At 50.7% G+C, this 20,604-nt stretch overlaps 1 protein-coding gene across 4 annotated transcripts in view; it reads left to right on the top strand.

The window, feature by feature from the left end:
- The first annotated feature begins 431 nt into the window (after positions 1-431).
- The window catches only part of INF2 (inverted formin 2), a 72,094-nt gene continuing 51,921 nt past the window's right edge, over positions 432-20,604 (top strand). For 3 of the 4 annotated variants that reach the window (XM_029064248.2, XM_029064250.2, XM_029064251.2), the window contains exon 1: positions 439-529. The gene's annotated coding sequence lies outside the window, so the exon portion shown is untranslated. Of the gene's footprint in view, positions 530-20,604 lie in introns of all 4 variants that reach the window. The other variant, XM_029064252.2, reaches the window with a different exon arrangement.

Raw genomic sequence — 20,604 nt, forward strand, 5'->3', positions numbered from 1 at the left:
TCACAGTTAATCCCCATTTTACAGATGAGGTAACTGAGGCCCAGAGAAGTGAAGTCTGTGACCTTGGGCAGGTCACTTCGCTTCTCTGGGCCTCAGTTACCTCATCTGTAAAATGGGGATGAAGTCGGTGAGCCCTACGTGGGACAACCTGATTACCTCGCCTCTCCTCCAGCGCTAAGAACAGTGCTGGGCACAAAGTAAGCGCTTAACAAATACCACTATTATTATTATTATTATGTATTGATGTCTGTCTCCCCCTCCACCCCCTGGACCGGGAGCCCGTGGCGGGCGGGGACTGTCTCTCTTCATTGCCGTTTTGTAGTTTCCGGGCGGTTAGGACAGCGCTCCGCACGGAGTCAGCGCTCAGTAAGTAGGAGGGAATGATTGAATGAAGGAGCGGGGCGGGGCCGGAGCGGGAGGAGCCTCGGCAGCGCAGCCGGAGGAAGATGGGCTCGGCAGTCCTCGCTGCCGGCAGCATTCGCCCGTGAGTCCCCCCCCCAAGCAAAACCCCTCCAGCACCTCACCCCCGGTAAGGCCGCGGCCGGGGAGCTCCGCGGGGAAACTGAGGCTGGGGGGGAAACTGAGGCTGGAGGGAGGGGAAACGTCCCGAGTTGGCAGATTCCCCTACTTCCCCCGACCGTGAGATGGAGGCGTTTTGGGTACCGGGTGGGAGGGCAGGGGAGGGGGCATGGGGCTGGGCGGTGTGGGGGGCTCTGGGAAGCGGCCCCGGGCGTGGTCACAAGTTGTTGAGCAACACAACTTTGTTCCGACAGTCGCCCCCCCTCCCCCCCGCCCGGCCCCCAGGCCCGGGCAGAGTTGGCAGGGTGGGCAGAGGGTGGTGCGGAGCGGGGGGGGGGGGGGGCAGAGGCTGGGCAGAACTGGGGAAGGGGGCAGAGGCTGGGGTAGAGGCGGGGAGGAGGGCAGAGCCGGGGCAAAGACAGGGAGGGGGGCAGAGGTGGGGGCAGAGGTTGGGGCAAAGACTGGGAGGGGGGCAGAGGTTGGGGCAAAGACTGGGAGGGGGGCAGAGGTTGGAGCAGAGACAGGGAGGGGGGCAGAGGTTGGAGCAGAGACAGGGAGGGGGGCAGAGGTTGGAGCAGAGACAGGGAGGGGGGCAGAGGTTGGAGCAGAGACAGGGAGGGGGGCAGAGGTTGGAGCAGAGACAGGGAGGGGGGCCAGAGGCTGGAGCAGGGGCAGAGGGTGGTGCAGAGCCGGGGGCGGGGGGGCGGGGGTCAGAAACTGGGGCAGAGGCGAGGAGGGGAGCAGAGGCTGGATCAGAGGCGGGGCAATGGCTGTGTCGGTGCTGGGGAATGCTCCAGCTTCTCCAGATCTGGTGAATTCGCCCCGGGCTCATCCCCACCCTGGGTTGTTTCAGACATTCGGGACTGAACCTTGTCCAGCCTATGTATGTGTCTCTGTGTGTGTGTGTGTGTGTGTTTGTGTCTGTGTGTGTCATCGTGCCCTCGGGCCAGGGGAATCTCGGAATGAATCACTGCCCCTGCCTTCTCCTCCCGAAGGCCTCAGCCAGCAGAGAGGATCTGGGAGAAGGAGGGCAGAGAGCTGAGCTACCCTGGTTCTGGCCCTGGCCTGGGGAGTTTCCACCAGACCACCCCCGCACCCCCTTTCTCCCTACCCTCCAGCCTCCGGGTCCTGCCCCAAGAAAGAACCCTCGCCACCCCCTTATCCTATGGGGATGGGCAGCTCGTTGGGCCCGGGGGGAGGGGCAGGTCAACTGTGTAGGGCCAACAGGTCAGAAACACATGATTTGGTTTCTTTCCAGTCCTGTTGAGCAAGTCTTGGGTCCGATTGGGAGTCCAACCCAGCCAGCTGTGGAGTCAACAATCTGGGAAGCCCGGGAGGCACTGCCCCCATCGCCTCACAGACCCAGGGCCCGGGTTTCCTCCGTAGGCTTCAGGACTGGGTCTGATGCTGGGGGAAGGAGGAGGGAGGCGGAGCGTCTGTGGACCGCCCTTACCTTGGGAAGGAGTCCAGCTATGAGCTCCCAAAGCCTGCACTCTCCAGTCCCCTGGAACCCTGAATCATTATCATTTTTATGATTATCAGTATTACTATTATTATGTTAAACCCTTACTGTGTGCCTAGCATGAGTTTAAGCTCTGGGGTAGACACAATTTAATCAGACTGGACACAGTTCCTGCCCCACATTGGGGATCGCAGTATAAATAGGATGCTGGGAGTTCAATTCGGGGGCCGAGGAGGGGAGAAGGCTGCCGTCTGGGGTGACTGGCAACCCGATATCCAAAGGTTTCGGGGCTCAGGGGCACCTGGAACAGGGACGTGGATAAATGGGATATGCGTCCACGTGGCTTTCCTGCTGGCTAAGACTGGGCTTGGGAAAGCAGATGTTCTCAGTCCGGCTCTTGCCCAAGAGGCAACAGAGAAAATAGCACCTGGTGTTGCCAGCCCCAGTCATGATAACATAATAAGGGACAGTGTTTTCATGTGCACAGTGTAGCTAGGACTGTGGTCCCACACTGGCCTTTTCAGCAAGACTTGAACTAATAAGTGAACTTCACTATCATCGTCAGTGGTGTTTATCGAGTGCTTACTATGAGCAGAGCACTGTACTAAAGGCTTGGGAGCATACAATACAACAGAGTTAGCAGACATGTTCCCTGCCTACAGTGAGCTTACTGTCTAGTGATGAGCAATGTTTTCTTCTCCAAATATGGAAGACAACTCTCTTTCCCTGTCTCGCTCTCTCTCCTTCTGAAAGAATAAGGGGCTGGGAATCAGGAGACCTGGGTTCTGGCTCCAGCTCTGTCTGGCTTACTGGCCGACCTCTGGAAATTCAGCGCATCATCTTGGGCCTCAGCTCCCTCATCTGTAAAATGGGGCTAATACATCTGCCTCTCTCTGTCTCACAGGGATTTTGTGAGGACAAAATTAAATTATTGATGTGAAAAATTTTAGGAGTTATTAATATTAAAAGAGTTATTTAATGTGGGGAAGGGGCCAGAAGAGACTTATCTGCTGGAAAGAGAACAGAAAAGCTGACTGAGCAAATTCTTTGCCCTGGTTCAGAGTGGTGGTGAAATCAGGGTTGCCCCCAGTGGATTAATCAGGGTTGCCCCCAATGGATTTGTAGGCTCCTTCCACTGGATTGTAAACTCCTCCCACTAAATAAACTCCCGGTGGGCAGGGATTATATCTATAAACTGTACTGAACAATTCCAAGGGCTCAGTACAGTGCTCTGCACACAGAGAGTGCTCAATAAATTCCATTAATTGATGAACCGGACTCAAAGGAAATCCAGGACCCGGTGGATCCCGTTGAGCCATCCTACCTGGAAGCGTGGCATTTGCCGGCACCCATGGGTGGGTTAGGGCTCTCTGCCACCCTGGCCTTCCGACTCCAGGACTTGGCATAGCTGTGCCCCTCTGCTCTCCCCTCCGCTTGGAGCTGAGAGCAAGGCGCTCAGCATTGCGGAACGGAGAGGGGGCAGAGATAACAGTCGCTCACGCTTCCTACCTGAGACCTTTCCCTGGTGCCTTAAAATAGATCCCTTTCTCCTCCTGTCAAAAGGCCATTATCTGCCAAAGGGAGGAGATGGGTGGAGGGGAGTCATGGAGCTAAGGCTTGCGACGCCTGGGATGGGGGTGGCTCACCGATCACATCATAGGCCCTTCCGTCCTGCACCAGGAACTGACTCTGGGGTACCAGAAACCAGCTCAGATTTTCCTCTCTTTGCCCCATGCTCCCCCTGGCCATGAAGAAGGGGTACCCTTTGTGTGCACTGCTATGTTGCGGTTGCTGCTTATCCGTGAGGGACATGAGAGAGAGACTGAAAAGAATCCCAAATTATCCTCCCCCGAATACATCCTTCAGTACTTGGGGTATTTGTTAAGCACTCTCTATGAATCCAAGCCCCGAAAGATAAAACACCATCAGGTCAGGCACTGTCCCTGACCCATATGGGGCTCCTAGGGCATAGGGTAAGAAGAACAGATAATGTATCTGTATTTTACAGATGAGGAAACTGAGGCAGGCAGAAATCAAGTGACTTGCCCAAGGTCACCCAGCAGGCGACTGGAGGAGCTGGGTCGCCCAAGTTTCCTCTGGTGATGCAGCGTTCGGTCCATCTGCAGCCACCCAGGAATGGCTGCCCGGTGGAAATGCCCATCTTCTGTTGTCTCTCTGCCCCTTGCTTGTGCCTAGCAGCTGGGGTTGGGGACACTGAGATGGAATATATCTTCTAGAGAGGTGTGTGAGAGGGGAAATAGAGAATCAGAGCACAGTCCTTAAGCATCGAGCACTCCCTGTCTTTAACACTTGCCCCGTCGGCTCTTGTTTCTGTCTTCTGCGGGGAGGGGGACGCTGCTTTTGCTTTTCCCCAGAAGACGAGTCGGGGAATGTTCCGAATCCCGAGGAGGAGGTAAGAGAGCCAGCCAGGTGGGTCCCAGCAGGTTGGATGTGGGCTGGAAGCGAGGGCAGCCTATGCGGAGGCTTCCTGCAAAGAGGAGGGGTCCCCGGGCAGGGGAGAAGCCCCCGAAAAGGGCTGGGGGTGGTGCCAGGAAGTATCCCTTGAAAGTATCCTAGGACTGGGGGGTCAGGTGGCTCCCCGGGTGGGACAACCATATTCACCTCGAGATGCCCACTCTGCCCATCAGCAGTGGATAGAGCAAGGGCCTGGAAGTCAGAAGGACTTGAGTTCTAATCCTGGCTCTGCCACTTGTCTGCTGTGCGACTCACTTCACTTCTCTGTGCCTCAGTTACCTCATCTCTCAAATGGGAACTAAGACTGTGAGCCGGATGTGGGACGTGGATTATGTCCAGTCCTATTTGCTTGCATTTACCCCAGCACCCAGTACAGTGCCTGGCATATAGTAAGCACTTAACAAATACCACAGTTATTATTAGAAGGGCAGCGTAATTGTGGGCACTGGCTGCTCTGGCTGCCGGACACCTACTGGTGGGGCTCAGGGTAACCATGAGAGCACTTTCCTTGGCTCCTGCTATATGCAGAGCACTGTAGCGAACAACCCTGGGCACAGGGTGCTGAGCTGAGAATCAATTATTGGTATTTATCGAGCTCTTACTGTGTGCAGAACTCTGTACTAAGTGCTTGGGAGAGTATAATGAGCTTGCAGTCTAACGGGGAGGTTACAGTCTAGAGGGGACTCATGGGCATAGGGTCTTGGCCTTAGGTCTTGATCTGGGTGACCAACAGAGCACTGTACTGAGCATCATCCCCCGGGGCACAGGGTGCTGGGCCCAGGGTGGGCCTGTGCTGTTGTGGGAAACACACAATAGCAAGAAAGATGCAGCACCTGTTTTTAACAGGCCATCAGTCTAACAGACACTTCTTGAGGCCAAACAGTCCCACTTCTTTTAGCCTTTTGTCATAGGGTTGGAAGGAGTGGGACAACCATATTCATTTTGAGATGCCCACCCTGCCCATCAGCGGTGGATAGAACATGGGCCTGGGAGTCAGAAGGACCTGGGTTTAATCCTGGCTCCACGCTTGTCTGCTGTGTGGGCAAGTCACTTCACTTCTCTGTGCCTCAGTTACCTCATCTAGAAAATGGGGATTAAGACTGTGAGCCCTTTGTGGAACGGGCACTGTGTCCAACCCAATTACCTTGTATTCATTCATTCACATAAATTGAGTGCTTACTATGTGCAGAGCACTGAACTAAGTGCTTGTTAAAGTACAATAAAACAAAAAACAGTGACATACCTTTAAAGTCTAGAGGCAGGGAGACGGACATCAATACAAATAAATAAAATTTCAGATATGTACATAAGTGCTTCAGGGCTGGGTTGCGGGGGAAGAGCAAAGGGAACAAGTCGGGGCGACAGGTATCTACCCCAGCACTTAGTACAACATAGACAGTGACCTAACCAGGCAGATTCTGGTGGACAGAGGTAATGAGGTAGGGAGGGAGAGAAAGGGAGGAAAAGAGAGAGAAAGAGCAAGACCACTTCCCTGCTATATTTTCCTGGTCTCCCAGCTCCCCAGACGTTTGACAGAAGCAATGTGGATCAGTGGAAAGAGTGAGGGCTTAGGAGCCCACTTGCCTCCATGTGACCTTGGCCAACTCACTTCACTTCTCTCTACCTCAGTTTTTTCATATATAGACTGGGTATTCAATATCTTTTCTCCACCCCCGCTTAAAATGTGAGCCTGACGTAGGACAGGTATTGTGTCTGGCGTGATTATCTTGTATCTACCCAGCGCCTAGTACGGTGCTTGTCACAAAGTAAGCGTTTAACAAATACCATTATAATTGTTCCCCAAAAGACAGCGCTCCGGTTCGGTATGTGAGGGTTGCCTGAGTTCAGTTCTGTTTTTCTGAACAGCATGACTGTTTCCTCAGCACTTCAAGCTTGGAAAAATAAACAGCAAATCTGAGACACTTAATACTTGCGAACGGCATACGTGGCCCCTCTCGAGGACTTTCAAAGAGGTTTGGTGGCCCCGGTGCTTCCATCTTCCTGTCGAAAGAGACATTTCTGCCAGGAAAGTTCCCCTCAGGCGTGCATGTCTGGGAAGTGTGTTGGGGGGGGGCTGTGAGAGACGCAAGCTTTGATTACACTGTGTGTGCATATACATGCCCATGCACGCACGCTCACACACACACACACACACACACACACACACAGTCTGCCTGTTACCGTGGCGTCATGTTTGCCGTGTGCCGCTTCTGGTGCTGTTTTCACTTTTGCTCCCTTGTCCCATGATCCTCTCAGAGTCTTCCCGTTGGCCAGAGGGTGTCAGACCTGTAGTGACCCACGGAGCAGGGGTGGACAGAGGTTTCGATGACCCAGTTCAAGGAATGGGAAGCAGCATGGTGTGGTGGATAGAGCATGGGCCTGGGAGTCAGAAGGTCGTGACTTCTAATCCCGGCTCTGCCACTTGTCTGCTGTGTGAACTTGGGCCTGTCACTTCCCTTCTCTGTTCCCTAGTTACCTCATCTGTGAAATGGGGATCGAGAGTGTGAGCCTCAGGTGGGACAGGACTGTGTCAAACCTGATTTCCTTGTGTCCATCCTTGTGCTTACTACAGTGCCTGGCACACAGTAAGTGCTTAACAAATACCACAATTATTACTCTTATCTCCTTTCATCTTTACAACATCCCAGGTATGTTGAAACAGGGAGAATCAGGTATCACTTGTGTTCAGATATGTACATAAGTGCTATGGGGCTGGGTTGGGGGGGGAAGAACAAAGGGAACAAGTCGGGGTGACAGGTATCTACCCCAGCACTTAGTACCACATAGACAGTGGTCTAACCAGGCAGAGTCTGGTGGACAGAGGCAATGAGGTAGGGAGGGAGAGAAAGGGAGGAAAAGAAAAAGAGCAAGAACATTTTACAGATGAGGAAGGTGAGGCTACCAGGTCTATGGTAGCCAGGACTAGAATTCAGATTGACTGGCTATTAGACCACATCTGGGCAACCCTTTATGCCTCCTGCTTTGGCACTCTGATGGGAACAGGTAGGGGTGTAAACCAGGATTCACTTGTGGGTGGTCTATTTCATTTATTTGTATTGATGTCTGTCTCCCCACCTCTAGACTGTGAACTCATGTGGACAGGGAATATCACTGTTTATTGTTGCATTGTACTTTCTCAGATGGTAAGTACAGTGCTGTGCACACAGTAAATGCTCAGTAAATACGATCAAATGAATGGTGCCTCGGTCCCGGCCACTCATCCTCCAGAAAAAAGACCACCCCACCCACCCTTCCTATTCTGGAGCAGAAGGACCCTGGCCTGTTCTCGCTGTTGAAGTTCTCAGGCTGTGCATGTCACAAGAGTCCCTGGAGGGCACCTCCCCAGGAAAAAGGCTGGGACACACCACATAATAGAACGATGATATCATCATCAACTCTATTTATTGAGCACCTACTGCATGCAGAGCATTGTTCTGAGTGCTTGGGAGAATACTATAAAATAGAGCTGGTAGACATGTTCCCCCTTCCCTGCCACCCCCCAACCCCAAGCTGGCACCTGGAGAGTTTCCAGTACTCTATGTGTCTCGGCTATGGGAGACAGAGTCAAGCAGAGTCATACACATTCCATTCCTCGCTTGGGCAGTGGCTGGCGAGTGGAAGACAATTTGCTACAAGTCAAAACTTACTTGCGCTGAGCAGCAGAGGCATGGGAGAGAATCGTTGGCAGAGACTTGAGTTCACTGTGCTGAAGAAGGCAGTGGTAAACCACTTCCAGTTTTTTTACCAGGAAAGCTCTGTGGATCCACTACCAGAACGATTGCAGATGGACGTGGTTCTTTCTGGGAGAGAAATGTCAATGAAGTCACTATGGGTTGGAGATGACTCGACAGCACAAGACATGTTCTCCGCCCATACTGAGCTTACAGTCTAGAGGACATAATAATTGAATATTGCTTAAGTACTTAATATGTGTCAAGCACTGTTCTAAACCCTGGGATACACGATAGAAATAGATTTGGCGTAATCCCTGTCCCACCCTGAGCTCACAGTATAAGTGAGAGAGAGAACAGGTAGTCAATGACCAGTTTACAGATGAGGAACTCAGCCATAGAGAAGTAAGGGACTTGCTCAAGGTCACACAGCAGGCATTTGGTGGAGCCAGGATTAGGACCCAGGTCTTCTGACTCCCAGGCCTGGGTTCTTTCTGCTAGGCTACCCTGTTTCTCATGCTCTGCACATAGTAAGTGCTCAATAAATATCACTGAGACCATTCTGCTTCTCTAACTAAACACTTCTCCCAGACATGCTCATGGGATGTTTGTTATTCTGAGTGTGTATTATACTGAAAAGTGCCCTAGCTTCATTTCCCAATGTACCCAGTCAAACACATGCTGCAGGTTTCTGTAGGACCAATTTATTCTTGTAGGTTGTGGTCAAATGGAAAGAGCATGGACCTCTGAGTCAGAGGCCCTGGGGTCTAATTGCATTCCACCACTTGTCTGCTGTGTGACCTTGGGCAACTCACTTAACTTCTCTGGACCTCACTTCCCTCATCTGCAAAATGGGCATTCAATACCTGTTTTTGTTTTGTTTTAATGGCATTTGTTAAGCTCTTACTCTGTCAAACACTGTTCTAAGCACTGGGGTAGATACAAGTTAATTAGGTCAGACACAGTCCCTGTCCTGTATAGGGCTCATATCTAAGTAGGAGGAAGAACAGTTATTTAATCCCCATTTTACAATTGAGGAAACTGAGGCACAGAGAAGTTAAATGACTTCCCCAAGGTCACACAGCAAGCAACTGGCAGAGCCGGGATTAGAACCCAGGTCCACTGTCTCCCTGGTCCTTGCTTCTTTTCACTAGGGCCCACTGCTTCGCTTAAACTGGGGGCTCCATGTAGCACCTGATGACCTTGTAACTACACTCGCACTTAATACAGTGCTTTGCACATAGTAAACACTTAACAGAAACCCACAATAATTGTTGTTATTATTATTATCATTATTGTTATGTGTGGAGAAGCATGGCGTAGTGAATACAGCCCGGGCCTGGGAGTCAGAAGGTCATGGCTTCTAACTCCAGCTCCGCCACTTGTCTCTGTGTGACCCTGGGCAAATCACTTCACTTCTCTGTACCTCAGTTACCTCAGGTGTAAAATGGGGATTGGTACTGTGAGCCCCACATAATAATGTCGGTATTTGCTAAGCGCTTACTATGTGCCAAGCACTGTCCTAAGCACGGGGATAGATATAAGGGAATTAGATTGTCCCACGTGGGGCTCCAACTGTCACTGAGCTGCATGTAACTGTTCTTCCTCCTACTTAGATGACGAGCCATGTGCAGGACAGGGACTGTGTCTGACCTAATTAACTTGAACCTACCCCAGTGCTTAGAACAGTGTTTGACAGAGTAAACACTTAACAAATGCCATTAAGAAAAACAAAACCAGGTATGGAATCCCCATTTTGCAGATGAGGGAACTGAGGCCCAAAGAAGTTGTTAGTTGCCCAAGGTCACACAGCACAGAGAAAAAGGAATGCATTGGGGAGGCGGAGAACATTTGATTTCTCTGAGGCCCACTGGCTGGTTTCTTTTAGATCCAGGCCCCATGGACCAGGGTATGTTTTCTGAGCACCATCCAGGCGAGCTCAGTGGAACTGGCTCTGCTTCCTGGATGTTGTGCCCTCAGCCTATCTTCCAGGAATCCCAGTCCAGTCCTACTAGACTGTAAGCCCAGTGAGGACAGGGATCGTCTGTCTTTATTGCTGAATTGTACTTTCCAAGCGCTTAGTACCGTGCTGTGTACACAGTAAGCGTTCAATAAATACGATTGAATGAATTGAATGAATCTCTCCAGCAGGGCCTTGTATGGGACTAAGTTGTGCGAAACCAGCTTGCCTCCCATCCCGGTTCCTTTTTGGGTGTTCTGTTTTTCCAGAAGGATCTCAGGGGCTAGGCCCCCGGGGAAAAGGTGGGAGAACATTTGTCAGTCGATCTTATTTATGAATGCTCACTCTGTGCAGAGGATTGTACTAAGCGTGTGAGAAAGTACAACGTAACAATATAATAGACACATTCCCTGCCCACAGTGAGCTTACAGTCTACAGGAGGAGACAGACATTAATATAAATAAAAAAATTACAGATATAGACATAAGTGCTATGGGGCTGGTGAGGGGAGAATGAATAAAGGGAGCAAGTCAGGGTGACACAGAAGGGAGTTGAAGGAAAGGAAAAGAGGACTTAGGGAAGGCCTCTTGGAGGAGATGTGCCTTCAATAAAGCTTTGAAGTAGGGGAGAGTACTTGTCTGTCAGATATGAAGAGGGAGGGTATTCCAGGCCTGAGGCAGGACATGGGCAAGAGTTCAGGGACGAGGTAGATGAGGTCAAGATACAGTGAGAAGGGTAGCATTAGAGGAGAAAAGTGTGCAGGCTGGGTTGCACTCTTGCTTCACCCCTCGCTACCTGCCCCATACCCGGTCTTTACCTGCCTCATACCCGGTCTTATCAGGCAAACAGGCATTGTACGTCCAGTCCCTCCACCCAACCCACCTTTCTGATATGAGTCAGGTTTTCCTTTCAGGCCCGATCCTTTCCCAGAAATCTGTGCAGGTTGGGAAATGTGTTGGGAGTCCCTGAGGAGCTGGACTAGAGTTCAGTGTATGAGACCAGCCCACCAAGTCTGTGATTGGTGGGAGCCAGGTGGACATGGGATAACGCAATTGTAGATGGAGAGCAGACCTTTCATAACAGACCTCATTAAGCTCTTGACGGTCAACAGGCCTCTTGAGCCAGACATCCTGTAATTCTGGCCATGCAGGGATGGGGAGAATAAGGGCAGTGTACAGAGCCCTGGTCCTGACCTCTGCTCTGGCTCAGGCCCCATCGGGCAGCATGGCCTAATGGAAAGAGCACGGGCCCGGGAGTCGGAAGGACCTGAGTTCTAATCTTGGTTCTGCCACTTGTCTGCTGTGTGACCTTGGGTAAATCACTTCTCAGTTCACTCATCTGCAAAATGGAGATTAAGACTGAGTCTCATTTGGGACATGGACTGGGTCCAACCTGATTAGCTTGTACCTACCTCAGTGCTTAGTACTGTGCCGGGCACATAGAGCTTAACAAATATCATTAAGAAAAATCCAACCACAACAAAAAGTCTGAAACCGTTCTCACGGGTGCACAGGAAAAAGTACTTCACCCAGAGCTAACTTCACTTTCACCGTACAAGTGGTCCGACCTTCTCACTTCACTTCCCTACAGTACAGACAGTGTATTATGCCAAACAGTGGAAGCAGTGGGCCCTAGCCAGACAATAGAGGAGGGAGTAGTGGCCTGAGAGTGTCTAAGCAAGAAGTCCTGCTTCTCCCTGGGAGCCCAGTTGAGGTCTGTAGGAGGTCAGAAGGAAGGCGGGCTCCATGGCCAGTGAAAGGATACAATCTGCCATGGATAATCCACAAAACAGGTAATCCATTTGAGAATGTCTGAGATGTGCCAGATGAATCCAGTTCTCCCAAGAAGGACAGGAAGTTTTCCCCATCCTCATCCCCAGTAGCAGGGCAGGTGCTCATTGTCAGAGCACTTAGCCAATCCCACCTCCTGGATTTTTATCTGTATGAGCAAGAACTTTTAAAGTTCTTTAAATTGGGCGCTTTCATTGATGTGGTTTGGAGGCAAGCTTAGCATTTAGCCTGTCCACTTCCCCCTGTATTCCCCTCCTCTCCCCTCTTCCCACTGCCCATCTCACTGGGGTCAGAGATGCTGGTGGAAATCCTGAAGTCCACTTCTCTGGAGCCCGACTTGAGACCTGCTTGCTGTTTGTCTTGGGAAGGTTGGCCAGTTGTCAGATTTTACATTGGATAGCCCCCTGATCTGGTTCAGTAATTTATCTTATTTCAGGTTTTAACATATTCCAGCACCAAGCCTCCCTCCACTTTAGCTTGCATGTTGGGGCAGGGTTCATATGAGCCTGGGAGGTGACACAAAGACCCTGAGCTAATAGTAGGGTACAGGAGTCCCCCCAAAAGCTTTCCAAGATGATGCAAAATGGCACGTGACATCGGCACATTGCTCGGTGTGCTCAGGGTATTTTATGTGCATCTCCTTGTTTGGTATTTGTGAGGGCCTCAGTGACTCCCCAGTTCTAAGCCCAAGGGGTCCAGCCTTAGGGGTAGCTTGGAGGGTGTGGCAGGTGCTGGGTCTGGGCTCAGCTGCCAGGGTCAAGACCTGTCCACCCCCTTCCCGTCGGGATTGGCCGGACTGCACAGCCCTGCCCGCAGACTCATCACCCCCGAATCTCTGAACTCTCTGAGTTTCAGAAGCTGAGTTTCAGAGAAGCAGCAGCCTATTGGTAAGAACATGGGCCTGGGAGTCAGAGAACCTGCGTTCTAATCCTGAATCTTCTAGTTGTCAGCAGTGTGACGTTGCGGAAGTCACTTCTCTACGCCTGAATTTCCTCGACTGTAAAATGGAGATTCAAAGAGCCTGGGCTTCGGAGTCAAAGGTCATGGGTTCGACTCCCGGCTCTGCCACTTGTCAGCTGTGTGACTGTGGGCAAGTCACTTAACTTCTCTGTGCCTCAGTTACCTCATCTGTAAAATGGGGATTAACTGTGAGCCTCACGTGGGACAACCTGATTACCCTGTATCTACCCCAGCGCTTAGAACAGTGCTCTGCACATAGTAAGCGCTTAACAAATACCAACATTACTTAGACTGTGGGCCCCATGCAGTACAGGGACTGTGTCTGATCTAATAAACTTGTATCTACCCAAGCACTTATAACAGTGTTCGACAGATAGTAAGGACTTAACAAATACCATACCAAAAAAAAAGGCTTATTGCACTCGGACGCGGTGCTGCAGGGTAGATACGATTAGTCGTATCCGCTGCTGCGGCAGCGAATCCCCTATGACTATAATTTCCCTAATCAGAGACTTACAGGGAAACAGTCTCAATTCCATCCGGTGCTCTAACCAAGCCTCAGCCCTGCGGACCTCGGTACCAGACCACAAGGACGGGGTCTGGAGAGGGACATGTCAGAGCTGCCGCATTGAGTTCCCGTTGGCATTGAGTTCCCCGGAATGACAGCCTGTTTCAGGTGGGTGTAGTCAGGCAAGGATTTGGCGTGTTTTTCCGGAATGGTAGGATGGAGGAAGGACCTCAGAGGGACTCAGAGAGGAGCCAGAGGCAATAGAACAGCAAGGGAGAACAAAGAGAGGGAAAGGGAAAAGAGTGGCGAGGAGGAGAGACTGAGGAAGAGGGGAGAGAAGATAATGGGGAGAGGGGACACAGGGACTGGCAGCAACAACCAATTCCTATCTCGTCCTCCTCCTCGTCTTCCGCTGTTGCTGTCCTATGACATTCACCCACAGCTGCCCAGGCCTAAACTGGTTCATGCAGTGTTAGAGGGATCAGGGGGCATGAGGTGGGGTTCAAGGAGTGCAAGTCAATATCAGGCTCGCTCCACTCCCTTCGTCTTGGTACGTTTGGTGGCCATCTTGATACAGTCTATTTCAGCCTGTCTTCTATTTTCTATCTACACCCACTCCCTTGGAGAACTCATTCGCTCCCATGGCTTCAACTACCACCTCTGTGCGGATGATTCCCGAATCTACGTCTTTATTCCTGATCTCTCTCCCACTCTGCAGTCTCGCATTTCCTCCTGCCTTCAAGACATCTCTATTTGGATGTCCTGCTGTCACCTCAAATTTAACATGTCCAAAACAGAACTCCTTATCTTCCCACCCAAACCCTGTCTTCCCCCTGATTTTCCCATCACTGTGAACAGCACCACCATCCTTCCTTTCTCCCAAGCCCATAACCTTGACGTCATCCTTGACTCATCTTTCTCACTCAACCCACATATTCAATCACTAAATCCTGTCGGTTCAACCTTCACAACATCGCTAAAATCTGCCCTTTCCTCTCCATTTAAACTGCTACCATGTTAATCCAAGCACTCATCCTATCCTCTCTTGATTACTGCATCAGCCTCCTTGCTGACCTCCCTGCCTCCTATCTCTTCCCACTCCAGTCCATAATTCACTCTGCTGCCCAGATCATTTTTTCTACAGAAACGTTTAGTCCATGTTTTCCCACTCCTTGAGAACCTCCAGTGGTTGCCCATCTTCCTCCGCATCAAATAGAAGCTCTTTACCATAGGCTTTAAAGCACTCAGGTATCTTTCTCTCCTCCTACCTCACCTTACTGCTCTCCTGTTAAAACCCAGTCCACACACTTCAGTCCCCCAATGCCAACTTACTCACTGTACCTCTATCTCATCTATCTCACTGCCGACCTCTCACCCATATCCTGTCTCAGGCCTGGAACACCTTCCCTCTTCATATCCGACAATAATTCTCCTCATCTTCAAAGCCTTACTGAAGGCAAATCTCCTCCAACAGGTGTTCCCTGACTAAGCCCTCATTTCCTCTTCTCCCATTCCCTTTTGCATCTCCCTGACTTGCTTTCTTTATTCCCTCCTCCCTCAGCCCCACAACACTCATGTGCATATCCAAAATTTCTTTATATTGATATCTTTCTCCCCCTTTAGACTATCCCATTATGAGCAGGGAGCGTATCTATGAAATCTGTTATATTGTACTCTGCCAAGCATTTAGTACAGTGCTCTGCACACCTTAAGCACTCAATAAATGATTGAATGACTGATTCAGATCCCATCTTCATTATGTTTCAAGGGGTGACCATGTTGGTGGCATTGGGAGGAACGCCTTTGCCATCTGAAGCAGTAGCAACTCCCGTGTTTTTACGGGACCCATTGACCAAGGCCTGGAGTCGTAGGCCCTAAAGTCCCTGGGCTAATCTGCCTCAGTTTCTGGGCTGGGAACAAGAAGGAGTCCAGGATCATCTCTAGCTTAACAGGAAACTTCCATCTATAGGCCAGTCATGGATTTGATGATGGTGACAGTCGCAAGAACTTCTCATCATCCTCCCCTTGGACAACTGAGAAGCAGCATGGCCAAGAGGATAAAATGTGAGCCTGGAAGTCAGAAGGACCTGGGTTCTAATCCCAGCTCTGCCACTTATCTGTTTTATGACCTTGGGCAAGTTGCTTCACTTCTCTGTGCCTCAGTTCCCTCATCTGTAAAATGGGGATTAAGACCATGAGCCCCATGTGGGACAGGCCTGTGTCCAACCCGACTGCAACCCTGTGTTTAATACAGTGCTTGGCATATAGGTACTTAAGAAATATCAGAAATATTATTATTTTTATTTATCTGATCCCACCTCAGGCGTGTCTGCTAATTCTGCTGTATTGTACTCTCCCAAGCGCTTAGTACAGTGCTCAGCACACAGTAAGACCTCAATAAATACGATTGAATTAATGAATGAAAAAATACTATTGATTGATTGTCGGGTGACAGACCAGAGCCTTGAAGTGTGTGTCTGTCTCACGCAAATCAGGAGTAGAGAAGCAGCGTGGCCTAGTGGAAAAATCACAGGCCCGGGAGCAGAGGACCTGGATTCTATTCCTGTTTCTGACATTTATCTGATCTGTCACCATGGGCAAATCACCTAACTTCTCAATGCTTAGTTACCTCATCTGTAAAATGTAGATAAAATTATTGTTCTCCCTCTCTGTTAGACTGTGAGCCCCAGTGGGACAAGGGCCTTGAACAACATGATTATTTAGTATTTACCCCGGCACTTAGTATAATGCCTGACATATAATAGTATGCACTTAACAAATACCATGAAACAAACAAATATCAGCATGCCTGATCGCCTTTCCTTGCCTTCAGCTGAGCTGCAGAAACCAGCTTCTGCAGAGGAATCAGCCCTGGAGCCATGGTCCTTTGACTCAGGCTACCTCTTGGGAGTAGGTTTCTTAGACTTGGGAGTCGAGGAGGAAGAGACTTTTTTCATTAGCTTCACTGATTGTGGAAAATGCGGGGTGAGGGAGCATGACAATTATTACTAATAGCACTTTGGTTGGGGGCAGTGATGCATATAAGTTGGGTATTTAAGGACAGTTTCCTGGCATGATGCCCAGTGCTCCCTCTCCACGGATCCCATCTTGGAGATTCTCCTTCTCCTACACTTATCTCAGCAACCAGGCCTTGGCCCACATCCTTCCCCTTCCCCCACCACGGCCTCCAGCTCCCTAACTTCCCCCAAGTCCCTCCAACTGTTCCTGGAAAGCAGCAAAAATTGCCCCTCCACCTCTGGTGCCCCAGAATGGGTGCCAGTTTGGAGGGTTGGTTTTTTTGGAGGGGTGGAGGAGGTTTGTATTAAAGTGCTTACTATGTGTCAAGCACTGTTCTAAACCCTGGGGAAGATACCAGTTAATCAGATGGGACACAGTCCCTGTCCACATGAGGCTCACAATCAAGTAGGAGGAAAAATACGTATTTAATCCCCAATTTATGGATGAGGAAACTGAGGCACAGAAAAGTGAAGTGACTTGCCCAGGGTCACATAGCAGGCAAGTGGCGGAGTTGGGATTAGAACCTAGGTCCTTCTGGTTCCTGAGCCTGTGTGCTTTCGCCACACTATTTTCCCACATTGGAGTTGCGGGTTTTAGTGCAGGGCAAGGCTGAGCAGAACACTGGGCCATTTGGGCAGTGGTGACTGCAGCCTGATCCTTCATATGCATTCCCCAGGAGCTCGGCTTTCCAGTTGAGATGGGAAAGAGGGTCGGGGGAGGTAGAAATGTGCCAGGTTACCAGCCTGTGAAGCATTCTCAAGAACCTGAAAGAATTCCTCCCTCCTTCCCTCCCCTTCAGTTACCGAGGTTGCAGAACCATGCTGAATCTTCCCAGCTGGATGAGGTTACAAGGAATGTGGTGGTTCAAATGATATGGAAGTGGACAGAGATTCCCGGTCCATGAGGGTGTTGGGAGCCAGGATCCCCCAGTTTCCCAGCTGTGGGGCTGATGGGAGCTGGTCCCCCCAGCTTTTCCAGTGTGCAGTGGGGAAGCAGAGAGGCCTCCTGGTTAAAGCTCAGGTGTGGGAGCCAGAGGACCTGGATTCTAATCCCACCCCACCACTTGCCTGGTCTGACACCATGGGCAAGTCACTGCTCCGTGCCTCAATTTCCTCATCTGCAAAATGGGGATTCAATACCGGTTCTCCTTCCTACTTAGACTGTGAACACTATGTGGGACAGGGACTGTGTCTGACCTGATTAACTTGTATCTACTCTAGGGCTTAGAATAGTGTTTTACTAGCAAGCATTTACCAAATACCACAAAAAAGGGCCTTGTTTCCTCTCAGCTGTCTATGCCTTCCTCACCCTAGCTCTCTCTGAACGTATCCGACAGCTTCCAAGTCGACCTGCAGAGAACCCAAACTGGGTGTTCCTGATCAACTTGCCTGCCCTCTCCCACAGACTGCCGATTCCTCTCCGAAGACCCTGCCCCTTTTTTAACCCACGCTTAAAACGAATAGGGTCCCCTTTGTTAGAGCACTACAGTGCTCTTGGCAGCCAACATTAGGGCAGACGTGCACAAGTGCACAAACAAGTACATGTATATTCCATCACATTCTCTCTCTCTTTGTCCTCCCTGTCTCATGTGATGGTATCTTTGAGGTTCCGAGAAAAGCTTCAGAAAAGCAGCATGGCCTAGTGGATAGAGCATGGGACTGGGAGTCAGAAGGATCCGGGTCATAATTGCGGCCCTGCCGCTTGTCTGCTATGTGACCTTGGGCGAGTCACTGAACTTCTCTGTGCTTCAGTTGCCTTCTGTAAAATGGGGAATAAGACTGTGAGCCCCATGTGGGACAGGGACTGAGTCCAACCAGATTAGTTTGTACCTCCCCCAGTGCTCCCCATAGTAAGTGCTTAACAAATACCACTATTTTTATTATTCCAGATGGGTGGCAGGGGAAAGGGGGATGGGGTCATTTCTGGGATTTGCCTTTGCCGCCCCAGCCCTTGGGGTGAGAGGAGAGATCTGCATCCGCATATCCTGCCTCCAGAGGTAATAAACTCACCCCCTGCACTTCCTGTTCCTGTTGGAGTTTGGCTTCTGGGAACCAGAGTGTTCATTCCAATAAATGTTGTTCTCCCCAAGAGCCCTGTGAAGCATCTGTGTCCCATACCACCCCCTCTCTTGTCCCCCAAACCGCATATGTGCCACTCGCCTCCTGGCACGCTCCATCTGCCCACTCCCTGCTTGGTCACGCACGCTTCCCAGACTGGCAAACTCACTCTGAGGAAGAGTTCCCCTCTCCCTCCCCTGCTCTGGGCAACCCCTTCCCCACTCCCAGGCATCTGTGGGTGGCGTCTGGTACAGCACCAGATCTGCACCAGAGAAGTAGCATGGCACAGTGGATAGAGCACGGTCCTACAAGTCAGAGGGTCATGGGTTTTAATCCTGACTCTACCACTTGGCCGTGTTACCTTGGGCAACTCACTTCACTTCTGTGGGGCTCAGTTACCTCATCTATAAAGCGAGGATTGAGACTGTGGGCCCCAAATGGGACAGGATCTGTGTCCAACCCGATTTGCTTCTATCCACTACTGTGCCTGGCACATAGTAAGTGCTAAAAATTACAACAATCATGATTATTATCATTGTTATTATTATCTGTGTGTCTCACAGAAGAGTAAGGAGGCAGGTGGGGGATGTACTGGACAGTCAGACTCACTCATTCTTTCATTCAGTTGAATTTATTGAGCGCTTACCCTGTGCAAAACACCGAACTAAGAACTTGAGAGAGTATATTGTAACAACAAACAGACACACCTTGCCTTATCCTTGAACCAGGGAGGAAGTCTGCTGTTCTGGAGCAGGGGGCAGGTCAGAGAGTTAATGAGGAATCTCAACAAACTGAGTTTATCACATCACTACTAAGAGAAGCCATACAGCCTGAAATAACACCAGCATGTCTCAGAGGGCTTTGGATAGATCGGTGTTCAAGTGGTCATTGCTGGATTGCTTGGGGAGAATCAAGAATGAAGGGGGGAGATCATCCAAGGGTTGTTGGATGGTCCACTCCGGGTCACTGGAGGCAGGGTCAGGGTTGGAGAGGGGAGAGTTAGGGATGATGGATGGTCTATGCTGGGTCCTTGGAGTGAAAGTCTGGGATAGAGAGGGAAGAGGTAGGGGTGTTGGATAGTTCGTGCTGCATCACTGGAGGGAGAGGCAGGGATGGAGAGAGGAGATAGGAGTGTCGGACGGTCTGTGCTGGGTCTCTAGAGGGTTGAGTCAGGGATGGAGAGAGCAGACTTAGGGGTGTTCGGATGGTCCATGGCGGGTTTCTGGAGGGAAAGTTGTGGATAAAGAGAGAGGGGTGTTGGATGGCCCTTCGCTAGCCGAGTGTCCAGAAGGGCACCCATCACATGTCTCTTCCAAGGATCTCGGGACCCATCAGAGAGTGACCTGGGCTGGGTGTGTCGAGGGTCTGACTGAGGATGGTGTCACTCAAGGTGGGGTTCTTCAGGGAGACACCAAGGGACCTGTTCTTCCAGGCAGCACAATCTTCAAACCGTCTGGTCTGCCCCTAGTACTAGATGCTCTGAGAACACCGTCTACCAACTCTGTTGTATTGCACTCTCCCAAGCACTTAGTACAGTGCTCAACACACAGTAAGCATTCACTAAATACCATTGATGGATTAATTCCCCAAATGTGTCTGATGGCTTACAAGGCAGGCAAGGGCCTCCGGGATCTGGCAAGCACAGACACACACTCGGGAGTCGTAAAAATGCGTAAGGAGGTCCAGATTCCCAGGGAGCTCCCGGCCCTGGCGTTCCCACAAGGAGAGATTCCTTTTCCGCCTGTTTCCAGTTCTTCAGCCAGAGGGCTTGGCTGGGACTGGAAGACAGCGTAGCTATCGGGGCCTGCTGGGGGACAGGGAGGAATCCTGCGGTTTCAACTTTAGCGGAAAAAAAAGTCAGAATGAATGTCGGAGGAGACGGGGCTTCTGTATTTTTAACTCTGCGGCGAAGGGAGAATTCTGGGTTGCCCAGCAACGTGATCTCAAAGATGGCTTTTGCTAACCTCGGCAGAGGGCGGGACCATCCCAAACAGCCAAATTTTCTTGGGAGCGGTTTCCACCCACACCCTCCTGCCAAGAGCTGGCTGGATGGGGGATGAAGCCTGTCTCTTTGGAAGGGGAGAGATTCACTTTTAAAAACTGGAAGCAGGATTGTTCTGCCTGTCTCTACCTCTGTCTCTATAAATATTTTTCTCTCTCCCCCTCTTCCTGTGTGCTTCTCTC

The sequence above is a fragment of the Ornithorhynchus anatinus genome, chromosome 1 (genome assembly GCF_004115215.2).
Source record: "Ornithorhynchus anatinus isolate Pmale09 chromosome 1, mOrnAna1.pri.v4, whole genome shotgun sequence".
In the NCBI taxonomy this organism is placed as follows: domain Eukaryota; kingdom Metazoa; phylum Chordata; class Mammalia; order Monotremata; family Ornithorhynchidae; genus Ornithorhynchus; species Ornithorhynchus anatinus.